Genomic DNA, 20,296 nt, shown 5'->3' with positions numbered 1-20,296 from the left:
TCCGGAGAACCTGGAGAGCCCTCTGAGGGTATGTGGCTGGCGGCGGTGGTGTTGGGTGACGTTGGGCGGACGACGGGTGGATGGGTTTGGTAGGTCGGAGGGGAAGGCACTCGTCACTCCGACGTGACGGCCGCAGAACTCGGCTGGTACTCCATCGCCTACTCACCTAACCCGTCGACGTTGCTACTTGCGCTACCTGAAACTGGTGTTGGTAATCGAAGCATGCTAGTTTTCGCGATGCTGTTTCATGAAACAGCATGAAACGATCGCAGGAACACTTTTACTACGTTATTATATAACGTATTTATACGTATTACTGCAATTATTTTAAAATTTCAAATTGACAACGAATCTATCTCTAAACATCTTAATTTTGCATAATATCACATTTATTGTCAGATTATTAATATTAATGTCTTATTCAGATTATTAATATTAATATTAATGTCTAATTAAAATGAATCATTTTCTAATAAAAATAACTAAGTATTTTACAATTGAACAGAGCGAAAATTTGATCGCGAAAAAAGGCGCGAACGAAATAGTTTCCTCTCTTCGTGATGCGAATTGTACAGATGAAGAAAAGGGGAAGGCAGATATCAATCACACGGGTAGTGACGGGCTGAGATTTGGTAGCAGCTTCCAAGCTGAAGAGTAGCATGGGGAAGTTCTATCCGCAAACAACTCCGTCTATTCCATCATTATTTTTCTGAGAAGCTCGCTGTATTGATTCACGAGTTATCAACATGTCAGCACGAGCGCTGCTTCTTGCGAATGCTTATTATATTATCACCATAAAATTACTATATAATTACTTATATTAATCTAAATCATTATAAATAATAATACATGTCATTGTATTTTTTAAACGATATTTTTGTAGTATATTCTTATAATTATGTTTTTTATTGAGATTTTAAAACACAGAATAAGACTTTTTGTACATTATTTAATGAAATAAAATTTAAATAAAACAATAATTTTTTTATATATATATATTTATCTTTCTTGATATTTATATATAAATATTTTCACGTTGCGAATTTAGTCGATGCCATCTTTCATAAAGAAAGAACCACATTTCTACTTTGATCAGTTACATATTTCAGAATACTGAACCCATGGGAGTTCAACGGTTAGGTAAGACAGACAGCGAGGTTGTGCGCTACAGAGCTTCCAAATGCGATATGACGTCTGCAGGCAGTTTGGTCGAGAGGAATTATTATAATACGATCTACTTTAGATATATCTAACCTAAATGCCTAAAATAACTGTATAAAAATATCTGGATATATAATAAAAAATTAATTAATTCTATTTTTCTTTTATGTGTTGCACTTTTATTATATAATAAATTACTCATGTGTAGATCATTTATAGAAAAAATTAATATGTTTTCTTTAATCTGCATGTCTTACCATCAATATAAATTACTTTAAAAAATTTGACTAAATCATCGAATTAATGTCACAATTTGTTTCAATTTTCAGAAATCAAAAACTATGCCATCTATAATAAATATCTGAACAGTTTACTTCTGAAATTCTTTTAACGTATGGTCGGTAATAATTTATCGAAGATATCACTTTTAATATTCACAAATTTCACAATAGTTCATATAATATCTAAAAGATGGCAATATAAGGTGAACGCAGCCATCATGAATCAAATTGTGTCGAAAGAAGTGGGGGATGATGGTGACGAGAGGTGGTCCTTTGTTGGTTAAGCCTACTACTCAAAGGGTGGAGTTTGCCACACGCGACCTACTACCTGCAGTTGCAGCATTGGCGTAGAGCAGCAATTTTATGATGTATTTATTATGCAAATAAATAAAAATAAAATAATATATATATTATATATTTAATTTAAACATATCTTTACTGTTTAAATATATCAAATAAATTTATTACATAAGTATATTAGTATATACAACTTTTAGCATTTTAAATATGTCTATTAATATTTTTTATAAAAAATTCTTTTGTTATTTCTACATTAAAGAAAAAACAAACTATTTTATTCTGTTTAGTAGGATATAACTACTATTTAAACATATTACCCATTTTTATATCCTATTACTTCTCAATTATTAAATTAAAAATAATTATTTTTATTTTGATATGAAAAACAATATAATTAAACACGTTTTTATTGTCTAAATTTATAGATTTTTTAAAAACATTTTTAAATACATATTGATGCAATAGTTTTGAGATTTATATGTACTGAAAATTTAATAAGAATAAAGTTAATATAATTATATTTCAAGTTTTATTTAAATAAGATATTGTATAGACATTTCATATAAATTATAATTTACATTTAATATTTTTAATAATTACAGATTAACATCACATATATGTAAATATTATATATTATACATATGTATTGCATAATAATTATGTGTATTCTAAGATACTGTTATACCGATGCTCAATCAATGTTTCTGATGGTATTCTATTATATCTTCTGATGGTATTCTATTATAATTAATTTGCCTTAACTATTAATTTAACTTGATTTTACTTGTCAAATTTAAATAATTTATTTACTTGATGATTGAATTTTAAAATTATAGCATTTATATAATATAAATACAAAAATTTATTAAGTATTTTATGTCGATAATTTATCATTGGATAAAAATTCCTGAAAAGAATTATATGATGATAACTTAATGATGATAACTTTTCTTCTACATCTACAACCAGTATCCAGTAACTATTATTATAACTAAATAATTGAATTATTAATTATAAATTACTAAATTTAATTTCATTACTTAATATAATTAAACTTCAAATAAAACTATTTAGTAATTAATTTATATTAAAACAAATCATATCTTCTTCAATCAAAACTTGTGTATGTATTACAATGAAATTATTGAAAGAATTCCACAAATAAATAAAATTGGATATTCTATAAATATAATACATTTATCTTTATTATACATTTTAAGGTAAACATATTTTTGACATTAAAAATAAATATTCTGTATGTTTTTGTCAGATAATATTTATCAAGTTTAACTGACATATGAAAGATTACTTTATTTAATTATATTTAATTATATAATAACAAATTTTTATTCTTACTTATTTTTTAAACAACAAATAATTTTTTAATTTCATAATCTTACAGGAAGTTCTTAAATTAAATTATAAAAATAAACTTGAAATGATAATTTAATAAAATTTAATTTTGCAATATTAAAAATAATTTTATAATGTTAAATTATTATTAATATTATTATTAACATAATCGTTAGCTATATTACTAATATTATTATTATCATTAAAATCAACGAATATTTAGATATGCCAAACTGTACTGTAAGTTTTAGAATATAGCTTCCGACTCTCAGCGTGAAACATTTTACCTTTCGGACCCGCATCATAAACTTGAATTATAATGAATGTACAATGCGGTATACCTGAAGTTGGAAAGCTTTTTCAACAATAGTTTAAAAGAAACGCCACCGAAGAACTGCTTCTTTTATAGTATAAATAATAGTAGTAAACACAAAAAATTATGTATAACTATGCTAAGCATAATTATATAATATTGTATATTCAAATATTGTAAAAATAATATTTTAAAAAATAAGAGAAATGTAAAAATGTCTTCCTTTGACTATCTTCCTTGTTATACAAATAATGCACAATACATCTGATAAATATATCACTTTTTTATTGTTTTTAATATAATTTGCTTTTTTTAAATAATTATTTTAAATATATTAGATAAAATATATTTATGTTCCATACAAAACAATTGGCTACAACACGCTTAAGATAATTTAAAAAATTATTATTATGTGTTAGAATGTATTAATTATTGATTAAAATTTACATTCTAAATATTATTAAATAAATATTGACTGTTGAATAGAAATTGATTATCTGTACATATATACATATAATAATATTACGAATGTTCCTATTTTGTTTGATATTATGAAATGGTAACTATTATTACAATATGTATAAAATAATTAAGAAGTTATCCCAATAGAATTGTGTGCAAAATGTTAATTTACACTTTTAAATATTACTAAATATATTTTCAATAAAAATTGATTACCTATAGATAAACTACAATATTACGGCTATGCCTATTTTATCCGATACTATAGAGAGATGGTGGTGGTAACTGTCACCGAAGACAATTTATGTTAATGACTGTTCGTAACCGAGGAGAGCCGAGGTCGCTCGACAGAACAGTCTGCAGGTCGCCGTAGCAGCGGTCGGACACGAAGCTCTTTGCTCGACTTTCGAATCCTCCCCACTCTCTAACCCTGAATTCACCACCTTGCCGCGTCCTCACTGTTCCATCCCTACGATGGCGACGCCCAGCGTCGATTTGTGCGCATTTTCATCCCCAATTTGGAGATTCGTTCTTTTATAGACGCCTGTGCGTTCATGGAATGAAAGTAGTTTTGTGATAAATCAGTGCAATAACATAAAATGTCTAGTGTCGTTAAGGAGATATATTTACAAGTAATTACTGGTGAGTTTTCATTTTCTTTTCTCTTTTTGTTCTTAAAATCAAATCATTATTATCTGTGACAAAAACGGCGTGTACCAAAATTTAGCGATATGCCAAACCAACAAATCACACAAAGCTCTGTATTAAGGTCTATAAAAATGCAATATATTTTAATTCCTATGATAAAGCTATAATAAATGAATTTAATCAAAAGAAAAGAAAAGTTTGTATGCGCATCGTATTATTATCTATTCTATCTATTTTTATCAAATGAAAATTGAAAATAGCAGCTACAAACGCAAAAAAATAATTTGTTTTTACACGCAAGAAAGATTATGCACATGTTAGGACTAAATAATAATGAATAATATTCTTTGTCTGATGTATTTCTTTCAAAACTTGTATAATGAAAATTTTTTAATTTGTGTAATTATATTATTGATACATAAATAATATGTAAAATTTATGTATTTATTTGTTGTATGTGTTTGTTTCATAACATACAAAATCAAGTAGATTTATTGTTGCATTTCCTTTTTTGATGAATAAAAAAATAACGAAATTTTGATTTTATTTATCACAATACATTTAATACAATATGTTTACAATAAGAATAAACTATTATATATGCTTTGCTTTACAAATAAGAGAGCTAGAATTCAATTATTAAGTTAAATACTGTCAAGTCATTTATGACATACCAAAGCGTGACAGATCAAAGTACAACTTAATGCTTAAAATCCTGTATTAATTGTATAATGCATTATTTCTCAGGTAAATTAATCAGGTAAATTAATAACATCAAAAAAATAATTTTATTTAATTATCAATAGTTAAAATATTCTGTAATTCATAAAAGAAACAAAACACAAATCTTCCCTCAGTCATTCAAAATTTGAAATATGCAAGATTATGGAATATAATATTTGAGTTTTCTCTTTATTAACATCTCTCAGATGTTGTACTGGCGTACCTTAGATATGAAAATAAATATCATTAGCATGATATCGGTAGCCATACGAAATATATTCCGACATGTAAAAGGTACCGCCGTGGTGGCGCCGACGGTGGCGAATTTTGCGATTCCCATATAGCCTCTCGCAATCTGGCGGGATGCCGATCGATTTGCACAGTGTTCCTCACCCACAACACAATTCCGTTTTAGTTTGTGGCTTGCAATAGTAATATCTATATATGTATACTTAATTTCACAATGAAAATTATTACAAATCGTTATATACTTTCATGAAATTTACAACGAATCCGTATAGAATATTTATGATTCATTTTTATACATAAAATAATATTGCAATATAAGATTAGTGGAATTTATAATTAATTTAGTTGTATAAAGAGAGAACTATGAAAAAAATCTTGGACGTTACAATTTATTTAATCTGTTTGTTTCAATTCTGTATACTCTGCAAGTAATTAAAAGTATTGTTGTATATGAATAAATTATTGATTCAATTGTGGTTTTTAATACTCTATCATATTCATAATATAATAATATAATACATAGATTAAATCTCTGATTATTTCAATAAACACGATGTTAATTCGATATATATTAATCTCATATATATATATATAGAGGAATTTATTTGAATATTATTTTTTTACAAAAAATTTGAGAGAAAGCAAAATATCTTTTATATATTTAAAATATTAATTTATGTTATATATTTGTGAGTTTTTATGAAACACATGTCTAATGAATGTGAAAATAAATGAATGTCCTTCTCAATTCTCTACAAAAGCGTGTAAAATTTGAAACAAGCATGTGTGCACAACCGGCTGTGAATCCGTAAGTCCAACCAAGGACTTACAACATCCACATTCCATATCTAACCTTCCAATCTCTAAAACTTGTTGAGTATCTTACTAAAAAAAAATTTATCTCTAGAATAGTAATTTATATCTTGTAACTGTTTTTAAGTGAAATCTCTCTAAAATATATAATACATATAATACATATTATTCAAATATAAATAATTAAATAAAACATATGATTGCAAGTTAATTAATTTTTTGATAATTCTGTCTTGAATTTTCTCATATCAATATTCATTTAAAAAAAATATATAATTTATTAAATGTAGAAACATCTTATTTTGATAAATGTCATTTTTTTAAAATATAATATAAATTACATCGAGAGAAAAAGAGAAAGCGCGTATGTACATATGTGTGTTTGTGTGCGACTATAAAGTGGCAGTGAATGAACAAGAGGTAGCGTGACACGACAAAGCGTTAAGTGATCGATGTCTGTCTTGTGAGAAGTATGGTCACCGTGATTGCCATATATTTAATGGGGATGTTACCACTAAACACAATCAAATAGCACGTGTCAAGCACGCATGTACTCTAGTTTTTTTATCATTCTTATTTTATATTACTAAAAATAATTTCATACTAATATATAATTAATATTTTAAGTTATTCTGAATTTAATTTCTGATTTTTATAACTTTAAATTAAAAGTAATAATAATAATCACATAATTTGAAAGATGTATATAAATATATTATTTCGAGATTTAATTAAAAAGTTTTTAGAAATAATATAAAATAAATTAGGATTTAATATAGGATTTAATATAACTTAATATAAAATTACTTGATACCTGTAACTTGATATACTATAACAATTTTCCACTTATTAACGCTCCATTCACTTTGTAACTCCCAATAATGGTTAGATTAAAGCACTGGTATCATAAATTAACACATTTCCGTAAGGAATGATGTCATACTGTAGATAGGAGATGCAACAAGGTCTTGTTAATTTTTTTACTGGCAACCATACAGTTGACTTTATTTTTTAAAACTATCATAATGATATTATTTTCTTACTATAATTGCGGAAATTTTTTTATAGACATAATAAATATAAGTAATCTTGCATATTGAATATATAAATTTATATTTAAGATATATATATATATAAAACTACGTATTCTTTTTAAATAATTATTATTAATTATTAAACAATAGTATATGAATAAATTATGAATAAAATACGAATAATTAAAATGAAGATATGAATAACTTTGATACGTTCATTCAAAAATATTATCCAATTCCTCATAAGAGCCTCATAAGAGTTATTTGAAATTTCTTTATAGGGAACAGCTCTGTTCTTTTGACATTTTTCTTTTTTCGGTATCGGAGCAGGTATCACGGTCCGTAGGTAATAGATCTTGGATAATGGCGACCTATTTGACCTTCGGTTTCATAGTCAACCTGCTGCGTATTTTCAACTTCTTTAAAGTTTTTGTCTTCGAGATCCTACACAATTTGTGCACGGAAAGAACACTTTTGTTGGCAAATCTAAAAATTTGACAGATATAGATCTGAAAATAATTTTGTTGGCTCATCAAAATTATTTTGTAGAACACTTAAATATAATGATAATACTGCAAAAATGTTTGATCTTTTAACAATCAATTTGAACATCATATATAATAATTTTGAAGGCCCGATTTACAAAATTGTTTTCAGATCTGTATCTAGCCAAATTTTTAGATTTGCCAGCAAAAGTATTCTTTCCGTGTGCATACGCGAATGCTTCCTAAATTCTTGCTCTTACATTATAAGATAATATTTTATGATTATTGTTATGTTAAAATTAGTATTTTTTATAATTTTGATATGTAATGATATTTTCTATATATTAACAAAATACATCATAACATAATATTATTGAACACAACTATTTTTATTAAGTGTGATAGACAAATAATTTTAATTTTATTTATACATTATTATTTATCTATCTCAAAATGAACAATTAAAAATTAATCAATGTTGTTTTCTGAATTTATATTACGAAATACATTACTTATATTATCACAAGTTTTCACTATTTCACAATTATTTTACAAGTTTTCATTATTTATAATTTTATAAGAATTATGATATTTAATAAGAAACGATAATCATTGGATTGATTAAAAATTGTCATTCTTTGACTTAAATGTATCAAGTTACTTTGATAAAGGTTCACTATTGTAGGTGGATTCGCTTATTATCGTGGTACAAAAGCCGTGTGAGTTCTTTACGGATGCTGCAAGCCCTCACGTGGATTTCATTTCAGGATCGCATAAAATGGTGTTGAAGGAGGTAGGAGGTGAAGAGGGACAAAGGGGAAGAAACACGAGGGGAGAAGAATGGAGCAGTGGAACGGCCAGGGGAGCAAGAGGAAAGGGAAAGATGCCGGCTGGCAAGCAGATGGTTGCCCCGTTTATTGGTTTATTCGTTGGTTCAGCCATGACGTTCCGTCCGGCCATGAAACAAGCCGGAGGCTTTCCTTGTGTTAGAGAGTAGTAATCAAGCAACGATTACTCTTCCTATTAAAACGTATCTATGAGCTACTTACTCGCGGAAGAATATGTAAGTAATCGTCGGCATAAACTATAATAAACGTAATATAAATATGGTAGTTATCCTCAGTATAATAAATTTATGAGAAAAATATTTACTATATTCATTCATTTTTGTAATCTGATTTATCTATTTGTCCTTACAGTATTTATAATCAGTAATATGATATGTTGCATCAACCAATACTTTCTATCATTTCGCGGATTTTTAGATATTTCGCATCTGATACCGTTCCTGTGATGGTAAGTTTATTATATGAAGCTTTATAAATACTATACGTAATAAGAAAAATTTTAAATATACATGTGCCTAGTTACAAGAATATTTTTTATACATTATGTATGCTGTCACCATGCATGCATAAGAATTATTACAAAAATAATTTAATATTTATTACAAGGATGATTTTCAAATAACGTATATATTTGATAAAGAAAACATTTGATACATTTAAAGAAATAATAAAGAAAAGTCAATTGCTTATGTTAATTAAATTTTTAATGTAACAACATTTTTCTTTTAATAGAAAATTTAGTTTAAACTACATATTTTTAATGTATATAACATATATTTTAAAAAATATCTTATAATTGAATTATTATATTGAATTATTTATTTAACAAGCTGATTAGAAAATTTTAACGATATAATCATTTTTATGTCAAAAATTGTACAGCAAAAGATAGAGATTTTGATGTGTACAGCAAAAGACAGAGATTTTGATCACAGGGTGTAAATGTACACGTCATGTAAATGATATTCAGTAATGGCGTCCTGGGGGCGGACGAAATGCTCGGGTCGATAAAAGGAAGGCTGCTTGCCTACGAAACTCAAATACGCTCTCGTCTTATTGTCGATGATCATCCCCACTACAACTTTTCTGTGGCTTATCTCCACGGATGTAATGAACTCGAAATCTAATCGATTACTTGAAAATAGTAAGTATATGCTATTTTAAAGATGTATTTATTAAATGAAAAAAAATTTTTGAAAAAATTAAAACAAATAACTTTAAAAAATTATAAAAAATAATATGATAAAAATCTTTATCTAGGGAATTTTAGATTCTTGTGTTACGTCATGTGTCGGTAAAGTCAGCCGCAGAATGTTACATAAAACATAAACTACATATTATACAAAAACAACATATTATTAGTGGCAAAGATTATTTATAAAGACATATTAATTAAAATAAATTTTTTAGAGATTATTAGAAATATTGGTCAATTCCATAATTTATTTAATGAAAAATTTAATTTAAATGATAATGTAAAGATATAAGATTGATAAGACAGATTTAACATTATTACAATTTTAGATAATTTTTTCAAACAACTGAATATTTGAATATCTTGAATATTTTTCAAACTAAATATTTAAATATCCAGTTTAGCAAGTTAATTTGTATATGTTAAAGATATATTTCTATTATAAAAAAAAATTATTATATTATTAAAACAGAATAATATTATTTTTCTTTTCAAATTTGTATTTCTATTCTGTTGTGATGATTTTATACCTAATATTACTTCGTGTGTGTATAACAACTTGATCCTTAAAATAGACACAATTCTCTTATACCAGTAGCTAAGTTTACTATTATAAGCTTTATAAGTTGAAGGGTGTGAAATATTTTGAGTAAGTCAGGTATTTTCGAATTCCTTAATCCGGATTAGAATTCGGAAGCGGTCATTTAAAAGGATTAACATCATCTGCCGATTTTATTAGGATACTTGACGCATCTTTAAGAACTTAATCTCTTTTATGATATAAAAAAGAATTAATTTATTTAAATATTATTGTGCTTCTTATTTCATATTCCTTATTACGTAAATGTATTAGAAATAATAATATTATTGTCAAAATATATATTTTTTAAATATTATATTGTATATTAATATTTTTAATGATGATATTTATGTATTCTAATAAAAGTATTCTTTTCATTAGTTACGTTCAAATAGCCTACGTACGCGACATGACCAAGTAACCTGGAAATGAAAGGTACGTCGACACGCGTACAGGAATAAAAGGAGCTGTACCGCTAAGAAGATGAAGAAGAAGAAGAAGGAGAAGAAAATCAAGGAGAACGCGACCTTGCTACATTCAGCTGTGTCATCCTTGAGCCGTTAACGCTCAGGTGGTTTCAATCCCAGGGACGAGCATCAATCATCATTGGTAGTGCAGGTGTAATGTGATCATTGTCACTGAGATAACCCAGTACGATATTCACTTACGAAGCGTGTCAAGTGACATAACAGAGTTTATCTATAACAGCGTATCTAAATACTGAAAGCAACGGTTACAATATTTGTCCCTCGATAGCGTATAATTTGTTAAGGCAGGTCTTTGAACGAGAGCTATCACATAACAATTACTTATATGTTGCAAATATTACATACAAACATAAGATTACATATATTTATACGCTATCAATTAATTTGCATATTTAATATAAATATTTATAAAAACATTTTTAAATAAAGTAATATAAATATTTATAAAAAATATTTTTGTAGCTTTTTACGAAATTTTCTCTAAAAAAGACAAATTAAGATTATTAAGATTAAAAAAAAATAGATAAAAATAAATGTTGTGTCATTAAAAATAATGAAACATAACATAAACTATTGCATTAATTGTATTACGTAAAAAGTAACAGCGGTAATACATTGTATAGCAACAAATATTATTAAAAAACTATTAAAATAAAACTATTAAAAATATTATTTAAAAATAATTTTTTTTCCTCTTATTAAATTAATATCAGAAACTAAAGCATATAAGAAATAATTAAATATATAATTGAATATATGATTGATGAAAATTTAGTGTTTTTATTATAAACTTACATTACTTCACGTAATATATGTAAATGTATTTCGAAAATTAATTTTATTAAAAGAAAGGACATCGCGTGCCTCATACAACGTTCACTGTGATTAATTTTATTAATTTAACATTTTTGACGATAATATTTTTCAAAGTTTACCTAGAGTTTGTTGAAAGTAGGCTCTACCTCATTTTCTTGAGGAGTGACTCGGCATACCTAAGCTTCCATATGACTGTGCACTTCGTAAACCTGTGAGCACGTTAATTTGAAATTAACTATATTCTGTATAACTTCAACGATATTTATTCCTAGAAATATACACAGAAACATCGCTAATCCAGTATAAATTATTGAAAATATAAAAATGTACATGCATATTTATAAATGATTGCAGTACAATATCGTGGAATACATAATACATTCATAACGGAACTTAAGCTTTTATGATATAATTACATTAAAAGCTTATAAAAAATGTTATACAAGTTGTATAATAAGAAACGGATAAAACTGTATAAAAATGCATTTGGAATAAGAAACTTTCAAGTGTATCATTTATAATTTTTAAATTAATATTAATTAAATAATCTGCTCAATGACCAAAATTGTTATACTTACTTATTCTGTGTGTTTGTTTAAAATCAAAGTATAGAAATTGATATTAATAGGGAAATATTTTCAGGTTCCTAAGATGATACCTGCGAAGTCTACTGACGATCACATACTGGGCGGAACAAAGAAGTTAAAAGCACGTATACGTTAAGTATTTTTAATATATAAGAAAGAAAATGATAAAGCTATAAATGACGTGCCGTACAAGAAAGCCCAGTTAATGCTCTACATCTACCCTGTAGATCCGAATTTGTTTGATAAGAGGCGACAAATTCGGTTCTAGAGAGGTTTGTGTGGTGCATACAAAGCAACAGTGATCTTTAAATAAGAGAATATCAATGTTTATTTTAAATTATACAGAAATCTAAAACATTATCATATTTAACTTAAAACATTAAGCATTTAAATATTACAAATAAGCATTCTTAAATTTGATAGATTTTTATTGCGATAAATATTAATATTAAATTGCGATAAATATTAATATTAATATTATGTCATTAAAAAGTTTTTAAAATGTTTATATATGTATGTTGTAATGTATGTTGTAATGAATATGTTGCATGTATATATGAGAACTCTAGCTCGCGATTATATCAATAATATAAATCGACTGAAAATTATACGAACTTTACATAATTATATAATTATACAAATATTTCATGTATCCGCGCGCGCGCACGCGTATGTGTGTGTGTGTGTGTGTGTGTGTGTGTGTGTGTGTGTGTGTGTGTGTGTGTGTGTGTATTAGTACATGTTACATGACTAAATATACTAATTAAATAGTTACATGACTAAATATACTAATTAAATAGTTACAATTAGATCGTTAAAATATTTTTGGATTTACTTCTGCATATCATGGATGAATTAATAACGACAAAAACAACAAATATATGTAAAAAAGAATTAATGAATGTCATTACGTCCATGGATTTGGTTGCATGTATGTAGCATGTAGCACTGTTGATGATGAACTGCTACGTCTAGCATGACCTGTTGCACATAAGTTCACTCATACAACGCGCGTATTAAACTGTACATTCTCCTCGTTCTTTACATACAGGTAGATTCAAAATTTATATATAATTAATATTTATACTAATTATATTTATATGTAATTAATATTTATAATCAATATCAAAAAAAATATTTTTACAATATTTATAAAATTTAAATTTGAAAATAAGTAGTAACAAGTGTTCACAGTAAGGTGTTTTAAAAGTAAATTATTTAACAGAATTTACTTACTAACAATTAGTTGCTAAGAGGTTGCTTATTAAAAGGTTTGGAATGTTTTTACTATTATATATTATTTTTAATTTATTATTTAGATTATTTTTTATAAAAAAATAAAATTTTTTTATAATTTCTGTATGCAAATTTTATAATACAATATTTCAACAATTTATAAAATTACATTATTGCTTTTCAATGTTATTTAAATACATGTTGTTCAGTTTTAATATGCTATTAAACAATTTAATTATAGTTAATGTAAAAAAACAAGTTTAAGATTACATAAGCATACTTTAAAAGTTTTATTTTTAATAAAGACATATATAGTTACACATCACTGTACAACATTAGCTACGTAATTTTCTTTGATAAATATGCTGTAAATATTGTTTAATATTCCAATCTAAAGATACGACATGTTTTTTTTTATACTTTTGTATCATATAATTTTATCATCTTACATCCTTCCAACGACTATGTATTGAATAGACATCTATCACATACGGATGCACGATTTCTTGAATCTTTCTGTAAAGGCTGAAGCAAATCCATTAATCTCTGATCGTGTTCATATTAAAATGACATGCCAGTCGTTACGCAACTACTCATAAGTGCTAATGAAGTGCATACACAGGTGTAATTACCAATCGAGTGGACTGCCCACTTTTCACTCGTAGCATAATTTAATGGATAAAAAAAGAGTAGTTTCATAATGACACGATGGGGAAAAACGCTACCGCCTCACGTAAATCAGCGATTCCCAACTGATGGCAAATACGAGTTAAAATTTCTTTAATTGTAAATAAAGATGCTGATATTTATTTATACTGATATGAATTTTTTAAATAATAGATAACATATTTTTTCTTAAACAAAAAATATTAATTTTAATAATTTGTAATAGATATAAAGTAAAAAAGTGTAAAGATATAAAATACATTTAATGCGTTTTATTTAATTATTTATTAAACATGTATAATTATAATATAGCAATTATGTTTATAATGAAATGATTAATTTGTAACTTAATGTTGATATTTTTTACAGCTTATTGCAATTATGTTCTTACTTTATTTACTTTATTCTAAATTAATATTCAATTAAGTGATTTATGTATGTATATGTATGTGTGCGGGTATTACATGAATGTTTAATTTTCATAGAATTTCTTCAATGAACAGAGGATAATAACTTCGTTACAATACGATAAAAATGTAACATTAATAACCAGTTATTGAAATTACCCCCATGTTCAACGAATTCGATTATACACGACAAATCATTTTTGCAAGTGATATTCTATTAAACGTTGTTTTAATAACTTCCATTTCTGATTCTGACTAATAACATGACGTACATAGAACCAATGTGAAAGATTCAATCGCGCTTGCATGTTCTTCCCGGTGCAGGAAGCATCAGTATCAGTATACCTACCTACATGCAAAGCATACCTCGCACCGGGAGTTATCGTTACGAACATCGGATCGTGATGTTCGCCGGACGTTCCCGTCACCAGACTCGCCATTCTGGTTCGAGTGGCGGAGTGGAGGAGTCGCTCAGATGGAGACAAACGGCCGCGCGGCGTAGATACGGTTGGACGCGTTTACGTACGTTTCCAGGGATCCTCGCGCAGAGTCTCGTCTCGAGTCTAAATCCACATTCGAATGTGCGAGAAAACATAGCAAGATTAATGATTTTGTGTGACACGAAGGGAGAGGGTGCGCAGACCGCCAGCCAGCCAGCCAGCCAGCCTGCTTGCCTGCCTGCCTGCCTGCTTGCCTGCCTGCTTGCCAGCCAGCCAGCCAGCCTGATCGTTCGCCGACGGCGGCGGCGGCGGCGGCGGCGGCGGCGGCGGCGGCAGCGGCGGCAGCGGCGGCGGTAGCGACGGCGATAGCGATGACGACTACGACTGCGGCTACGGCTCCGTGAGGAAACGCCAACTGCGGCGATAGCTTCGCTACTTTTCTCGTAGCGCATTGTTCGTATTTCTCCGTCACGCGGCAGCAAGTTGGCTTACGAAACTATTGACCCGATTCCATGAATTCCGCACCACTTTAAACGACGTTCCGCGATTGATCGGATGCTGAAGGAGGGAGAGGAGCTAATCGGTTGAGAAAGTGAAAATACTAACTTACATGATCTGTTCTTATCTTGTTTCGTGTAGAGGAACGATTAATTTTTATTTCGTATTACGAGAAGGCATTCACCGTTCTGCGCATACGTAATATTCAATTTATGACGACGAGATAATCGCTTCCAAGCGATATACTGATTAAGATAACGCAAGTGCAGGAACCGTTTTCGCGTTCGCTTTAAACGTCAGATATATATCGACGGGAGTAATTACCAATTTCATCAGCTGGAGGAAGTCAGACCTATCGATTACACGAATAAGAACAAGAAAACATCAGAGGAAACAATATCTTCGTCGCTTTTTGCAATATGCTAATTATGTCAATTATGAGTTCTATCCTTCCCCGGTTTCTAACGCGCGGTTATCTGATTAGTTTTCGTAAATTACATCGTTCCATATTTTCTTCGTAGTAGTGATTGATGAATTCTAGCCGATTAACATTCCAGCTTGACACGAGGCATTCATTAGCTGCCGGGATTGTGCGGTGTATAAAAATAAAAACCTTTAACTTGTATTAGCAATAGATCGAATGCGTTTTTACTTTGATACGATCAAAAATATTTATACCCCTCAATAATTACATTGTTTTACTCAATAGTTTTCTATTTAATACATTAAATTAATATTAAGCTCACACTTTGAAAATTTTGCGAAGACGATGTAGACATAGTAAATAGTACTTAAATATCTTCAGGTTGGATTTTAACGAAATCAAAATGGAAAAATATGAAAAGGGTGGAACTAAACGAGTCCTTTGTACAAGCAATGCAAACGGAGGGGTATTGTTCGGACGGATTCGTGTCTCTATGACTGATGAGATCTCTTCAATCACGAGGGGATCTTTGACGGCGTTTCAAATATTCACATCGTCTCAGGAAATGAAAAAGTACATTAGGTATGCGTAGGCACGTTCGATACATTTCATATTAACCATCTTTCGATTTAATATTCACACGCGAAATTACCAACGGTCACTATCCAATTGAACGCCGGCTGTTCCATATTAATATTCCGTATCGCCGATTTTACTGTAATCTTGTTCATGACTCTAGTCGAAGCTGTCAGATTAATACAAGGTATGAAAACTCGTTCCATATGAGAGAATTATTGACGACACGGTCAATAATAAATTCGAGATAGTCCTGCATCGTGAAATCACGAATGGTACATTTGAGTGGCAGTTATTTGAACCTGATATCACAAAATTGTGAGGTTGGCACGTCCATCAATTTAAAATTGTGATCTAGAAGGTATAACGAATCTGTGGTCGATAAGGCGCGCCGTGGCGTAGGTCTAGTCTGGTAGACATACGGAGAAGGCAGCCTTTGATGCCTCTAGCCTTCGGTCCAGTCGTGCATCTTGTATCGGATGCGGACAGAAAGAGGTCGGCATAGATCTGACGCCCGCGATGAGCGCCGCTGCAGTATAATATTAATGATGACTCGCTCGCCCCTTGGAAGAGGCTGTCTACTTGGTCTGTCGTGCAATGTCCTTTTTCTTCAGGCACGGATGCATTTTCTTCATAATCGGTTTATGCACGTACCTCTATCTATTAATTTGTCTGGCACTGTGATAAACTTTCAATTTAGAATTTTCTTTTGCATATGTATTCGATGCAGTAGCACTTCAGATTTTTATTAATTATCTTCTAATCTAACTAGTTAATCAAATCCCTTGGATATATTTTTTGCATGTATCATCTCTCTCTCTCTCTCTCTCTCTCTCTCTCTCTCTCTCTCTCTCTCTCTCTCTCTCTCTCTCTCTCTCTCTCTCTCTCTCTCTCTCTCTCTCTCTCTCTCTCTCTCTCTCTCTCTCTCTCTCTCTCCCCTCTCCCCCCCCCTCTCTCTCTCTCCTCTCTCTCTGTCTCTCTCTGTCAAAATATTTCTGATTTCAGTTAACCAACAAGTTTACTCGTTGCTCAAAATTTCTCATAAATCTATTATTTTACAGATTGCTTACATAATGTATCTTTATATAACGTATTTTTTATCTTAACTAATATTTTTTATCACCATTTTTATTTTGAAATTAAATATACATATTTTCACACACGATGAAAAAATATTTTAAATTTTTTATAAAATTCTTGACATAAATATATTATATTAAATTTCTAAACTTTTTATTAAAAATAAAACTTAAGATTACAGTTTTTAATAAAATAATTTACTTTATTAGCTTTTAGAATGATTTTTTAGCAATATGGCGGAAGAACGTGGTAGCTTGAAGAATACAAACCAGCCGGTAAAGTATATCCCGCGGGAAAGATGGCTGTGGCCCTGACCACCTGCTGCCTCTTTGATTCCGCCGCTAGAATCTCATTTAACCGTGTAATCCCGATGTTCATTGACGATGGATCACCCCGTCTGCCGAGCATTGTAGACGTACTAAAACATTATACGTCGTCTAATACATCATCGATCGAAAATAAAGAGTAGATCGGCAATATGCGCTGTTACCCATATCGGAACGTCCAGTGGGAGAGAAACAATCTGTATAGCTTTGTGTACATGTTGCACACATGAGAGATAGAGAGAATGAAATAAAATATAAAATAGAAAATTAAAAATATTTTTAAAATATATTAATATATTATATTCTCTTCTCCACCTCTTCTCTCGCCATATTCTTTTCTCTTCTTCTTGCTTTTCCTTTCCCTCCCTTTGTTTGTTTCTTTCTTTCTGGAATATATATTAATTATAACGTCCAAATTACAATGCCATGCAAATTTCCTCATAATTTCTATAATGTCCTTAGATGAGAAACTATTTAAAAAATATAAAATTATAATTACAATAATATAATTACAGACATATCATTTATTAGAATATTTTTTTTAATTACAATATTTTTAAGCATTTACAATTATTTCAATAGATCTTATAGAGTTTTATTACTAATTATATGTGCTATTTTAATTAACAAAATAAATAATATAAGAGATATATACATAAAAGTTAAATTTTGAAAAATGTAAACTAAAATATTTATAAATAAATATAAACTATTAAACAATAACTAGAATTAACTTTGAAGCTTATATTTATTTACAAATAATATAGATTAAATTAACATATTTATATTTCTCATCACCAATTAAAATGAAAATAAAATTTTTTAAACGAAATTATATAACTAAATTATTTATAGTTATTTTTTAATTTATATAAATATTTTTGCAATCCACGTGATTATATGTTTCCTTTTGTCTTTAAAAATTTAATATATTTAATATATTTAATATATTTAACATAGTGTTCTGCCTTTTTCTAAATAACATGTTCTTGCCCGATATATTATATTAACAAAATATTAAGAAATACGATAAGTCTAATGAAAATAACAGTGAAAAATTAAAACAATCAGTAGCTTAATATAGCAATACACATATTAATTAATGAAAGAAGAACATGATATACATCGAAGTGTTTGATGAGTTATTAGATATAGTAAATTGTATCTCGTAATCCTCGATTTTCGTAGGAGACAGTGATTTGGCTTTCCCGACTACCGACAATGAATAGACACTGATTGTTTGCGCCGTGTCACGGTTTTAGAGTTGCATTTAATTCAATTTGTGAGTGACTTACGGTGCCTGCCCTTAGTCATCGTGTAGTGCGCGCTTTACAGTCGGCTTCTTCTCGACTTTTCCATGGCGAACCAAGTATGAGTAGTGGAATAAGAAGCGCTTCTTACTCTGCTTACATCGACATCGCTATCGGTATTCTAAAAGAATAAACATCATCGAATAATAATGCGTAAATAGTCGAGTTATATCTGTTATATTTCTTATCAGCTAACAGATTGATTCAAATAAATTCCAATGTTTCTCTCTTTCCTTTCTCTCTCTTTTCTTTTCAAACGTATTTTCTTCAATTTAACGTCAGATAAATAAATGTGAAAATTTTTTTATAAGTGGAAGATAAGCAAGAAAAACTTGGACCACCCAGAAATACATACGCATCTTTATTGCCACTCTCTACTATTTGTTTATAACGCAGATTGTTAGGCGGTAACCACCAGAAAGCCGAAAGAAAGAATTATCGTTGAAGCTTTGCCTTGCATCTTAGCCGCCACGGAAAGGCAAATGATTGGTATCACAATAAGACGTGTCGACTGAGGATGCCGCTCATCAAGTGAATCAGCAGCAAATAGTAGCGGGCTAATAAGTGCTATTATTCCGTCGCCATGACGGTTATACGCACGTGATACTAGGCACGTAAATACGGAAGAAGAGAGGAGGAAACGAGAAGGAGGTACTGTTACGTCGATACAGACGAAAGAGAGAGAAAGTTACTGTTAGGCACTGAACTCCCTCGTCCAGCCGCCGATGACCAAGCACATTCGTGCCCAAGTCTAGACTCGGGCAGACCGTCGGTCATGCACCAGTCCAGGTTGCCCTGAGCCACGGTTGAATGGCTATCTACGTACATTGCCAGCTTTGGCTGTCCAGTTTCGCCGCGCGGCATTTGGACTTTTCACCACGAGCTCGAATATAACTAGTGTTATTAATATCCACCTACTATTATGCCCAGTCGAATAATGAATTCCATTTCTAATCTAATGGCAAGTCCGACAGGGTATATGGCAGGATTTGTATAA

At 29.3% G+C, this 20,296-nt stretch overlaps 2 long non-coding RNA genes across 11 annotated transcripts; one reads left to right on the top strand and one right to left on the bottom strand.

Annotated features, from left to right (window-relative positions):
• The first annotated feature begins 4,228 nt into the window (after window positions 1–4,228).
• Window positions 4,229–10,945, top strand: LOC148936677 (uncharacterized). 9 transcript variants are annotated; one of them, XR_016139161.1, is made up of 5 exons: window positions 4,229–4,512; window positions 8,590–8,885; window positions 9,088–9,118; window positions 9,641–9,814; window positions 10,827–10,945. It is a non-coding gene; the product is annotated as an uncharacterized LOC148936677 (long non-coding RNA). The 9 variants fall into 9 exon arrangements; XR_016139160.1 differs by having other exon boundaries at window positions 9,606–9,814; XR_016139159.1 differs by having other exon boundaries at window positions 9,581–9,814.
• A 6,640-nt stretch (window positions 10,946–17,585) lies between these two features.
• On the bottom strand, window positions 17,586–20,236 carry LOC148936676 (uncharacterized). 2 transcript variants are annotated; one of them, XR_016139236.1, is made up of 4 exons: window positions 19,655–20,236; window positions 19,285–19,420; window positions 18,154–18,375; window positions 17,586–18,081 (listed from the first exon to the last, which is right to left on the bottom strand). It is a non-coding gene; the product is annotated as an uncharacterized LOC148936676 (long non-coding RNA). The 2 variants fall into 2 exon arrangements; XR_016139235.1 differs by having other exon boundaries at window positions 17,586–18,375.
• Window positions 20,237–20,296: the final 60 nt, after the last annotated feature.

Source organism: Pogonomyrmex barbatus, unplaced genomic scaffold, assembly GCF_055798465.1.
Source record: "Pogonomyrmex barbatus isolate J1 unplaced genomic scaffold, ASM5579846v1 scaffold2, whole genome shotgun sequence".
In the NCBI taxonomy this organism is placed as follows: Eukaryota; Metazoa; Arthropoda; class Insecta; order Hymenoptera; family Formicidae; genus Pogonomyrmex; species Pogonomyrmex barbatus.
Note: the sequence above shows the minus strand (reverse complement) of the source record. Positions and strands in the feature narration are given on the sequence as shown.